Source organism: Labrus mixtus, chromosome 3, assembly GCF_963584025.1.
Source record: "Labrus mixtus chromosome 3, fLabMix1.1, whole genome shotgun sequence".
NCBI lineage: Eukaryota > Metazoa > Chordata > Actinopteri > Labriformes > Labridae > Labrus > Labrus mixtus.
Genome location: NC_083614.1, coordinates 26,518,225 through 26,530,954, shown reverse-complemented (window position 1 = coordinate 26,530,954; position 12,730 = coordinate 26,518,225).

The following is a 12,730-nucleotide window of genomic DNA, read 5'->3' as shown; positions in this document are numbered from 1 at the left end:
ACGTCTGTAGTGGGACACTGTGTACCGACTGCAAAGAGAATAATCTGGAACAGGAGTGGTGTCTTGATCGGTCTTTACAGCAGGAGCTATGACCTCACCAGAACCAGGTGCTCCTGGTTACAGAGACTCAGCTACAGCCAGCCACGCCCTCCACTGCACACACACACACACACACACACTGCCAGAGAGAAAACAGGAGGGGGAAAACACAAAGTAACACAAAATGCAGAATAAAACACCACAGAAAATAACACCATGACAAATATAATGAATACTTTTTTTAATTGAACTAATATCTGTGTGGGTACTCGTTATACGACTCAATCCCAAATTTGGGAATTGGTAATGTGAAGGAAGATCCTTACAAGATGTGTTTACAAGAAATGGTGGACCAAATAATCAACCTTTGTGTTCATCGACTGAGTTTGTTAAAAAGAGTGAGAAAGATTTTGCATAGGAACAAGAATTTGGACTTTTTAAGGAACCAGATGTCTGTCTCAGTCAGTCTTTACACGTATAATGCAAATTATAAAGTTATCATGTTACCACCTGTTGCACCAAAGCAAGAACAGGAGGATTTCTGAAACTGACCGCATGGCACTTTTTCTTTTTCTTTAAGTGAAATGATGTAATATTGTACCAAAGGCAGCCTTTCACGTTGGGGGAATCAACCCCCTGCTCCTTTAAAGTACATCAAAGGGGTTCTTGTTGACAGAGCTCTGGTAACATTAAAAATAGATGTCCCTTACCTTTAATGAAAACGCTCCAGCCTCAGGACATTCTGTTAAAAGTCTCACTTCAAAGTTTCGCCGACCACGTTATGAAACAGAACATCCAAACTCCAACGAAGAACACATCAAGGAGAATTAGATCATGATGCCCACTGCTGTTTGTTAATGAGCTATCAACTTCACCAGGAATCAACTTGAAGCTTCATTTGTTATTAACTCTTCACCCCGGAGTGCCAATTAAGCAGCTTTTTGAAACCAATTATTTACCGTTATGATGAGGTAGAAAAGTCTAGAGGAGCAAAGATTTAAATAAAAACATGTTTGTGCATCGACCAAGAGGAAGTTTCATGTTAAAATGTAAGAGAGTGGGCCTGCAAAGATCTGACACAACTGCAGTTGGATGGATAGATGGAGGGATGGATGGAGGGATGGATGGAGGGATGGATGGATGGATGGATGGATGGATGGAGGGATGGATGGATGGATGGATGGATAGAGGCAATTTAATATCATCGTATAGGAAAACACAATTACATTTTGATTGCAGCATGTACAGCAGCGTCAGAGGAGCTGGTTGTCAACAGGCAAGTCAGGCATCTGCTTGGAGCCCCAGGCCAATAGCCCCCCCACCCGCCCCCACACAAGCCATGTCTTATTCTTATAAAATGTATGGATTTATCATGGCGCAGAAACAGATTAGGTCAGTCACTAACTCATCACTGCACTATTTTATGTTGTACTTTTTTGAAGATGTATTTTTTGGCTTTCTGTGCCTTTTATTGTAGAGCTAGGACGGTGGATAGATTCAGAAATCAGACAGTGGGGAATGACGTGCGGGAAAGGAGCCACGGGTCGGATTCGAACCCGGGTCGCCTGCCTTGAGGACTACAGCCTCTGTACATGAGGTGCGCGCACTAATCACTGTGCCACCAGCGCCCCATGTTGTACTTTTTGTACATTGAGAGCTTAGTGACTGAAGACAAATGCCTCGTGTTTTTATGTAACATGGCCAATACATTTCTGAAAAAAACAATGTCTGTTAAAACAACAGGCAAACAATGGCATGTCTTAGCTGCCTTCCTAAACCCTTGTTAATGAATTAAAGGCGTCACATTATAGTAGGCCTATGACCTATGAGCCACATGCCATAATAATCAAGTTATTTAGGATTTTAGTTTTTTAAATACTTCATAATATGCAACTGCATCACACAGTCTTCTTTTAAACGGGGAATGTTTCATTAGTAATGTTCTTTTCAGGACTTTTCCTCCATGTTTGCTGATCACATTTGGTTGCTAAGCTCTATCCACATCCTGCACTGAAGGATTATGGGAGTTTGTGGAAATCAGCTTAGAGTCCAGACTCCGCAGGCCTCGCAAATGGTTGATACGCTTTAAAGCCACGCAGTGCTTTTTATTATTATTATTATAATTATTATTATTAATAACTCTTCCTTGGACGCTGGTAATGACAGGGAGTAACACCTAAAAGCAAACATACATTCAGGATAAATCCCCGTATAAAACTGTTGCAGCTCACTGAACCAGTGTTCTGGTAAATGTGGTTTCTCTGCCGTTGACTGTCCCTGCTCTGCACTGTTTGTGCGACAGGGCTGCTGTATTCGTGCCAGTGCTTTATCTCTTCTGCTTTTCTCCAGGGCCCTTTCTTTTCTCCCTGGCAGCCCTGTGATGGAGCGAGAGCCCACTCTGCAATTCACAGTGAAAACAACAGCACAGGAGGATGCAGTCTTTTTTTTTTTTTTTTTAAATGGAGTGCTGTTTACCTTAGTTGACACCGGCTGACGCTTCGGCTGCTTGTTCTCCATCGTTCTGGCGTCCTGTAAAGCTTAACACAAGGCTAGGTGTTTAAAGGGGCTATATGTAACTTTCAAAAATACTGCGTTTGTAGTGATACCGCAGGTCGTTAGGAGAACTGCACCAGTAACCTGTTGCTCGCTCTCCCTCGCGTGCTCGTACGTACACAAACGAGCATCATCATCGGACGCGAAACACTGGATAAGTGGTCATACACATGTGAAAGTCTGTGAAGGAGTCTGTGTGTCTGTATTCATTCTCCATCCTACAAACGACAGTCTCGGCAGGCACTGGCTGAGAGCGGGAGTGTGTGATGAGTTTGTCCGCCTTTGAGAGCTCTAAGGGCGGACAGAAGTGTGTGGAAGGCGGCCTCTGGCTGTGCAGGTGCACAGTTTGTACTGTTGATCTCTGTAAGCGATGCGGAGTGAGGAGGACGTTGAGAACGTACATAAAATGTCACTTCCAGGAGCTTTCGCGGAAAATACGACCCGGGGAAATTTTTTATACAAGCAACACAGAAAGACAGTGAACATCTACTTTTTCACATCAGTTAACTGTTCGCTTATTAATGGACGATAAAAAATGATTTATACATGTAAAAAGTTACATACAGCACCATTAACAAGCTAACATTTTGCAGATTTGAAGTTGAACATTCTTCCTTTAAAATAGATGTGATAACAAACCAAGCAGACAAAAACCTGTTATTTTAAGATTTTATATTCCAGTAAGAAAGTTTCAGAATAATAAGCACTGTGCAGGAATTTAACCCCTAAAAAGCTTTTTGTCTAATCTGTAAATTAATCTTCTTTTGTCACACAAGAATATTTCATCATCAAACCCAATTTTCAAAACTGCGCTCCCTGCTGGGAGAAAAAATACATCTTTAACTTAAAGCAACAATATGTAGAAATTCAGATTGGTGTGCGTTGGCGCCCACTAAAGGTCTCTAAGTGCAGCTGCACTGTCGTAAAACACAGTGCTATACAATTGGATCTTGGATTTGATGTTAGGGGTAAGACTACATGTTTTGCTCATTGCCAGTATGTGGCCATCTTGACCTATACTTGGAGTGCAGGTGCAGCTCCTGAGTCCCTAAATGGCTCCGACATGTTATTTCCCTGATTTCAGTGTCTGTTTCCCTTCAGGATGGAACGATTCACAGCAGCTGGGTCTGATCAGGATTCATGTCACTCCTCTCAGGGATGTGTAAGTGTTCAGCTGGGGACCGGACAGGTCAGGGTCTGACTCGCCGGTTCGTTCATGGTCGCTGACCTCAGCAGGGACTCTGCGTTTCAGCAGAATGAGGATCAAGTTGACGACACATTACAGAGGTGGCCGGAGCATCGCACCGGTGATGATGATCTCTGACTGTGCAGCCTCAGCAGACGCTGGAGTGAAAGTTATATCAATCAGGAGCAGTGACTGTACGTCCTGTGTTCATCTGACCACAGCTGGATGAACTTTGGATGGCACAAATCTTCATGCACAAACTGTTCTGACATTGTGCATGATACGATCCATCAGAGACTGCAAAACGATCACCTTGGATTGGAGTAATTTCCCAACAATCTGCTTCCACAAACACTCCTCTTTATTATGATATTTTTGTTTCAAGCTGATGAGTCCAGCTTCATGCCGTTGGCTGCTTAAGATTTACGGATATATTAACAATTCAGAGATGATTCAAATTCAAATACCTGCAAAAGTCCAAAATAATTGTAACACCTAAAATGTGATGCAAAATAAAAAAAATGGCCAAAGCCACTTTATTAACAGCAAAGCACCTAAAAGATCATAAACCATGCAACGCCAAAAACACATGTTTTTTAAGAGGAACGGCTTCAGAAGAAGAATTCTGCAAATCCAGTCTTCAGCGGAAGTGCTCTGGGCCTGTACCAGTTTATTATTATTGAATGGAGAGAGTTACGGAGACCAGGAAGTAAATGTATTTTTAGACCACATGTTTTTAATTTTCAACTGAGCCAGGTCACTTTGAGGTTTCTGCAGCACGTTTTTTCATTTGCAGCATGTTTCAGTCATTGCACTTGTTTTGGACTTTTGAATGTGTTTTCTTAATTTGCATAGTTTATGAATTTACTGCACATTTCTTCTTATGTAAATCACTCCGACTGTTTGCTAATCCTTTGCCTTTGCCATCCACCGTACCACAATTACGTCACGGCAGCATTTCTGAAAAACTTCTAAGATTCTCAATGAGAAGCAGTCAAAACATCTGCAGAAAAAAAGATGGAGCACTGGGAGCTGAGATCATGCTCCAGGTGGCTGCATGCTGCCCATTCGCTCTCATCTTATTGGGAACAGATGAAAAAAAAATTACACAAACCATTTAAGGCTTTTCAGTAGCCGCTGAATTCTCTTTTCTAGTTTAATTGCTTCTGAAACCATTAGCTCACCTAAGCTAGCTCACACTACTCAAGGATGGATAGTAAAATAATCAAACTTAAATTCCTCACACACTGATGCAGCTTTGTACTGTTGCTTTTAATGAGAAAGAAAAATGTCTACATTCAGTCCAACTGCAGCTGCTTCGGGGGACAGACCATATGAGCGGCTTCTCCCACAGACTGCTAAACACTGATGTAGTTACACTTCAGAGGAGGAACAGCTTATGGATGCATCTCTGAGAAACAGATGGATTTAAACCTTTTTAACATCTGCTGAATTCTTGCATGGATTGTGTGAAAATCCAATATGTAAGCAAAACACTGAAACAACTTCAAACTCCATCCAACCTGACAAAAAGTATCTGTGTGTGAAAGTGAAATATTTAGTAAAACAAAAAGGAGGCCACACAAAAAAGTAAAGTGTTATTTGGTTTAAGGATTGCGCTGTGACTGCATATAGTTGAATATGATTTGGGGGAGTTGTAAGATATGACAGATTTCCATTTCCCAGAGTAAGAAACTGATGAATGCCTTAAAGGAAGAATGTGCAACTTTTTCATCCAGTAGATGTCGCCGTTGAGCACCAGCATGAAAACCAAAACAAACTGCTGGTTGCCAACACCTCCACTATTCTGAAGCCTCCGCTCTCCTCCAGAGAAACACCTCCAGCCCCTCTACACTCCCGTTAACATGAAGGAGTTATCAAATAGAATGCACCATAAATAAGCACCATTAAGCGCAAGCTGCGGATAAAATTGTCTTATGCCCGAGCTGCATTGTTGTGTTAGCATGCTAATGTTAGCATGCTTTGGTTAGCTCGTAGCTTCATATTGCACATAAATTGACACTGAATGACCGTGATCTAAAGACACTCTAGTCCTTGACTAAAACAGCTTTAAACTCAAGGCCGTCCTGTCCATGTAAACATGATGTAAACATGATGTAAACACGGCTCTGACAACAACACAGCTGGCGGGACTCGAGCTTCTCCCTCATTGTAGTGGTCATGACTCAGAGAGACATTTACAGAGGATATACTGGATTTCTGTTGTATTTATTTATGTGTAAAATGCCACACATTCTTCCTTTAACACTAACTTCAAGCACTAAGCTCAAGTAACTATGCTGTAGTCCTTAAACTGCTTTGTCACAGCATATTTACCAGAATATGTTGCAGTGGAAATAGCCGTGTTTGCACAACATAAAGTATATCTGGTGTAATTGAACAGGAGAAGTGTGCTGAATTATTTGTGTGTTTTCTGGGAAAGCATGGTCACTTGAATAAAGTCAAATCAGAGGTTACAAACATGACCAAAATAATTAAATGAAAAGCAATGCAATGATCTATTCCCTTTGTTAGTACTACTGTCTCACACTGTCCTGCATGTCCTGCAATAACAGGAACAGATTCCAGGTCTCCCTCCCTCTCAACATCCTTTTTCCCAGATGTGATGGAACATTCATAAAAGCAAACAATGGATAATTAAAGATGATACAAGCTTAACTTAGCAAAAGTGCACACACACTACACTAAATGTACTTAAATGGTAGAAACGTTGAGGTTTACAGGAAAAGCCTGGGATCCGAAAGAAAAACAAGTAACGTGTCTTCTTCTTCCTCCTGCAGATGTTTCCAAACTTAGAGTAACACTCTCACTTTCATGAGTGTGAGTTTGTGTGTGGCTTCAAATTTGCTCTTCCATGTGTGAAAGTTAACTTCCCACCTGACATGTCATGCATCACATCATTGCAAGACTTGAAGAAGTAAAATAAAAACACGGTGGTATAATCCTAGAGGGTTTGTTCTGTTACATCAAACATTTGAAGGGTTTGCTTCAAATGTTGTCTTCCCTTCACTACCAGACTCTTTTTGAAGACAACTGTTTCTGTTTCAAGCAAGAAAATAAACTGGCTGTGTCGTCAAAAACAGAGAGGGAACTCAAACACCCATGTCTATTCACACTCTTTTGCTTTCTCACTACAGCAACCTCCAGGGCTGAGAAATGAGGCCAACATGGCAGTGGTGTCGTAGCCTGCAGTTCCTCATGTGGCCACTTGAGGTTGGTTCCAAAAGCGAATCAATCCCCAATAGTTCCCATATTAAAAAGGCACAACTTTACAGCAGAATTAAACACGTCTACATCCTGGTACAGAAAATGTATTCTGTTTTTTTTTTCTCTAAATGTTATAGTCCTTCTGTTCATGACAAATCTATTGGGCTGAATTTTTCATATTCTTACTCATTGAGATCATATTAATTCTTCAAGTTATGCATAATTAAGGGTTTATCTGTTTGCTAGATGACACCCCAGGTAGTTCAGTCGCTGCACTTAACCTGTCAGGTGTGCTTGTATGGATACCTGAACTTAACCACACTGCTGTGTTTGTGATGGTCGTGCGTTTTTGAAAAATGTTGTACATATTTGTCATAAAGCTTCCTGTGTGGTTCATCTTACAACAGACTGACAGAGAAAACGCTGTTATTTATTGTCTGGTGGGAAAACAAGTGACTCAACTGGTTAGTCACGATGGTAAGCTAACCATGGCTGGCTCAGACCAGGTACGCTACAAAAAGAATTTAAGGTATTGGTTGTTTCTTTGCTCAGTTGATAGCAAACTTAATTACAAAGACACATGAAGCACAGTACAACACATGACATCCAGTCATTGTATTTCATAGTGTCATGAGTGTCATAGTGTCAAAACGCAAAATTATACAAAGGAAATACTGACATGGATATGCTAAACAGTTATAAAGCTAAAGCAGCATTTGGAGACTTCTGGGACTCACAACATCCACTGCACAGATAGTAGAAGTAGCCGCACTTTAAAGACAAAGTTACCCAGATTAATGGGACAGAAGTGTGTTACACAAATTGTAACCGTCCATACACAATGATGCCTTGTGGCTGCATTGCATTCTGGTCTGTTGAATGAAGTATGAGAAGCCGGACTTACTTCTCTTTGATGGATATTTCATGTGACTGCTGAACATCAATGCACCCTCAAAGAAACTTTGCATTTCTCTTTCTCCAGACTGGAAAACCTTCTAATGTCTCTACATCAATTTAATTTAAGCAGCACTGGATTTCATGTCTACATATTTGTACTGGAGGACAGCTATCTAAGTAGTCAAAGCATGCATCTTCAGACAGCAAAAATGTCTGCCTTCAAGCAGTGGAATCACATACAGAGTCAATTTCACCCTCAAGGAGAACCTCCAAGAAAGAGACAGTAGCTATGATTGACATGTGGTAAGACTTTATCATCTTTTGTTAGAGGTTATGACATCCTGATCCCTTTTCAATAAAGTAGGGGTGGTAGTGGCTCAGTCTGAGGGGACTTGTGTTGGGAACCAGTGGGTCGTTGGTCAAGTCGGACAACAGAGAAGACGAGAGGTTTGGAATTTGAACTCGTTGCTAGAGAGGTGACGATTTACTTCCTGAGCACTGCTGAATTGCCCTTGAATAAGTGATCAACAGGCAAGGCAGGCAACTGCTTGGGACCCCAGACCAGTATGGGGGCCCACAACGGCTCACAAACTTTAAACTACAACATTGCCTCAAAATGTGCAAATTTTGCAATGATGACAGTAGGAAACCTCCCTAAAGGGGCCCCATCTGATAACACTCACTCTCAATGCCCTGCTAAGCGTCACATGCATTATTGCTGTGAAAACCAAAATTTGTCAATGAAGGAAAATGAAGAGGAATTAATAATTAGGAGGGGGCCCCAATGATTTTTTGCCTATAGGGCCCCAACAGACCCTAGAGTAACCACTGCCAACTGTTTGTGTACTCCCTTTTGTGCAGCCTATCTCTCTTACATCCCTCCATTAGTGCATGACCATACGATCCTGTGTGTGCTAGTGAGTGTATTTCTGACCTTTCTGTGCTGCATGTTTCAAACAACAGAATAAAAAAACACATTTTCCCCTTGACGGTATATATTCTTAAATCATGTCTAAGAAACAATTAAATCAGCTCTCATCAAGTCTTCTTGAGCCAAACGTGTTTAATCTCAGTTTTTATAACCATGTTTCTTTATTTCTAGCACAGCTACAGGCTTCTGATGTACATGAGATTACCTACATTAAAGAGTGTGTGATGGGTGTTGAGGGGGTCTATCAGAATTAGTAGATCTATTGCAGTCTCCACATGGGGGCAATGGATTGTGGAGATAAACCAGTGATGGCTCAGCTTAGCCCATGACCCTGAGGTCAGCGTTCCCAAGAGCTTCAAGGCCCTCTGATGAACCTCAAAAGTCTTTATTAAAGCGTGAGGAACCACAGGGATGGACTCAAGAGACTCTGTCTGTGAGACTTTGTGAAGGCAGCTGAAAGGCATCGGTCCCTGGTGCTTTAATAACAGACTATTACCTCACATCAGAGTGCTTCAGACCTCCTGGGGAAGCTGTCCACAGGGCTGTGACCTTAACGTGAGCTGAAGAAAAATCACTGTTTTATGTCTTACCCTGCACTTATCTGGAAGAGGACCTGATTGTGTGGAGATTATCCTCCACCTTTTACAGACATATCGAGTTGTTTGGACGGGACAAAGTTTATTTGCTGGTCACCTTTAAGGAGTCTTGCCGCGGTCGTCTCACACAAAACAAAACAAAAAAGGTGTACCGCAACAGACAGCGGAAATTTTAACAACTATCTCACAAATGTCACTCCAAAGAGGACTGTTAACTGTCATGTAAAAAACTTTTTAAAATAAGTTAATATGAAATCGTATGGGCATGCTGCAGTAAGGATCAGTTTGAGGAGAGGGCATCAGCCTGGATATCTCCCGACCTGATGTTCTTACTCAACCAAATATGTAATTTTTGGAGGGCAATGCTACGGCAAACAGGAAATTACTTATTCAAAAAAAGGGCACTTTCTCTGTGGGGCAAAACAGCAGGTTACCAAGCCCCCTTTGATGTCAATGTGTGCAAATTTTTTAAACATTTTTGTTGAAATTGTCTTTAGGTCCTGACAGAAATTAATAACTCATGTGCTCTGAAAAAGGAACAAAGAAAATCTGTCATGTGTAGCAGTTGTTAAGCCTGTAAAAACTTCAACCAATGTCTGCCACGAGGTACCAATCTGATGAACCAATCACACCTCCCTGTCTCCCTGCTCGTTCTCTACCCCTTGCTCACACTCGCGCGTCACCGATAACAGAGTTTATACTGTGACTTTTGCTTACCACTGCATGAGACATGAGACGACGTAGTTTCTACACAATGCAAGAGATGAGCTGAGGTCCGCTTCTGGAGTAACGGCGCTCGTGCATGTAAGTGAGGGGGCGTGGCTTTTAGAGGGAGCACAGAGGGGAGGGGATGGGCGTAGACGGAGCACTGAGGGAATGCTACTTTCAAAATCATGCTAGTTTTTGAAAATTAACAAATCTGCCTTTAATTAATAGATAAATAAAAATACGATTTTTCAATCTACCAGAAAGTGAAATGCTTGGTGAAAACATGTTTAATCCTGCTGTGAAGTTGTTTTCATTTTTAATTGAAAATTTAACCGAATGGCGACTGACTCACTTTTGGAGCCAGACTCAAGTGGCCAAACAAAGAACTGCACTTTCAGCACATGCACGTGGCTTCATTTTTGCAGCCCCAGAGGTTTCTGTCTGCTGAACACTCTGAACTGTGTAGAGGTGTGCGTGTGCTCATTCTGCAGCAGACAGATGTTATTTGCATGTTATGTTATCATGTTAAACACAGTTGGCAGATACATATAAAGACACTCTGGTGCTGCAGATTTATGAACATACGTCAATGAATCTGTTCTGAAAACGTGGCCATCATTCTTGTTTTACATTTATAGGAGCAGGATTGATAATCCTCTTGCAGCAACTTAATTAGCTCATGAATTACTCTTTTTATTCTTTACTCTATTTGCTTAAACAGGCCAATCGGAAAATTAAACTGTAGATCTTTCAGTATTAGACCATAAAGAGCCCAGCTGCAGTCCTTTTTTTTTTTTTGGTTTAGATGCGGCACATAGGGCACTCTCTGCATAACGTGGCGGGCTTTAATTTTGTAAGCATTTACAAACAACACCTGCTCTAAACGCAGGCGATACATTTCAACCTGCATGGCTCTCCAAAACCAGCGAGCTGTGAGGTCTGAGCGGCTCATTGGCTTTATGATGATTACATTTTCTAACCTTTTTTGCTTTCCACAGATGTCAGTAATTTGGTGGGCAGGTTTTTTCTTTTTTCCTCAAAGCTCATTTCCGTTATTAGCCCGGGTCCTTCGGCGTTGGAAAGCAACGATTTGTGAACGTGAGTGAAATAGTCACTACATACATAATGATAATAACATACATAAATACAATAATTTCAGGTTAAATTAATTTCCTTTTTCTGTCCCTCACATTTCATTTTATCTTGTGAATAGTGCGCTCTATATTTCTCTCCTTCACTGTATTTTCCATGAGAGCTAAAATAGGCTAACGTCCTAATGACCTCTCCTCGTATGCATATTTCATGCACTGGTCTCATTCACATTTGAAAAAAAAGGCTAATTTGCAGCATAAATATTTGATACGGACCTTTAATATTCCCACCTCCCACATTTCAATTAACTGCAAAATGTACCTCATGGTTTCACAATTTACAGCTCTGCAGCATATTCCCTTCATTATGTTATATTTGTGATGCTGCTGTTGTAACATGCAGCACAGAGCATTAGTAAGATCGTATTTCTCTTTTAAAGTCTCATCATGTCATCCCCACTGACCACATTAACCCTTTGAACCCTGCAATAGACTAGTACATTAAAAGCTAGTCCCTAAAATACCCAAATCTAGCACATCTGTTTAATACATTCATAACTTGTACATCTTTTGAACTATTTCCAGTAAATGTTTGTTAAATAATATTTGTATTTCTGGGGTGGCAAAGTCTTCTGTTAACAGGTTTCAACCTGCTGTAAAGTTGGGCTTTTAAATATGGGGCCAAATGGAGACTTAATGGACTCTTAATGCACCAAAGGTTATTTGAACACTGTACTTTTATTCATTTAATATTTATGTGCATACAAGTGAGTTTTGACATCAATTGCTTGTATTTGTACTTTTTTTGTTGTTTTTTTTGCAAGTAATGTTCAAGATTTTGTTCAATGACTTGAAAATGTAACTATAGCATGAACATTTTATTTATTCAAACAGAAGATGAAAAAAGAAAAAGACATGAATTGTACATACATAAACATGTAAACATATCAGAAAAACTTAGAAAACAACCTTAACAACGTCATGCATGAAGCGCAATAACATTTTATTCTTATCTGCTTTTCTTCATGTTTTTTGCACAATGTTTGCAGCATGCTCCTCAGAATACAAATTGAGAAAGCAGCTTCCTTCACCAGGAAGCCAAGGGCACCAATTAAACCAATGACATCTGACAGCTACTCTCCAGAAAACATTACTTGTTTACATAAAATATGTTTTTTATCCAATGCATTGATCAGTTTCTAAAGCGATTATGCAATAATGGTCTCCAGCAGCCACCCTGCTGTCTGCACATTTTCACTTCTTTCTATAATCATAAAGTAATGAAGTGCATCATGATGATAAAGATGGAAGCCTCAGTTTACTGTGGTAAAAGAATGGCTATAACTTAAAAATGTAAGACAGATTTAAACAGCATCATGTTGAAGAAATCCTCCACGACCACCTGCAGGAGGCAAGGAAAGGATTTAGAGAACAGATTTTTGATGTCATGAGCCACCCTTCCAGTCTCACACCTGTGTCAGCTACACTGGGAGACCGAAGG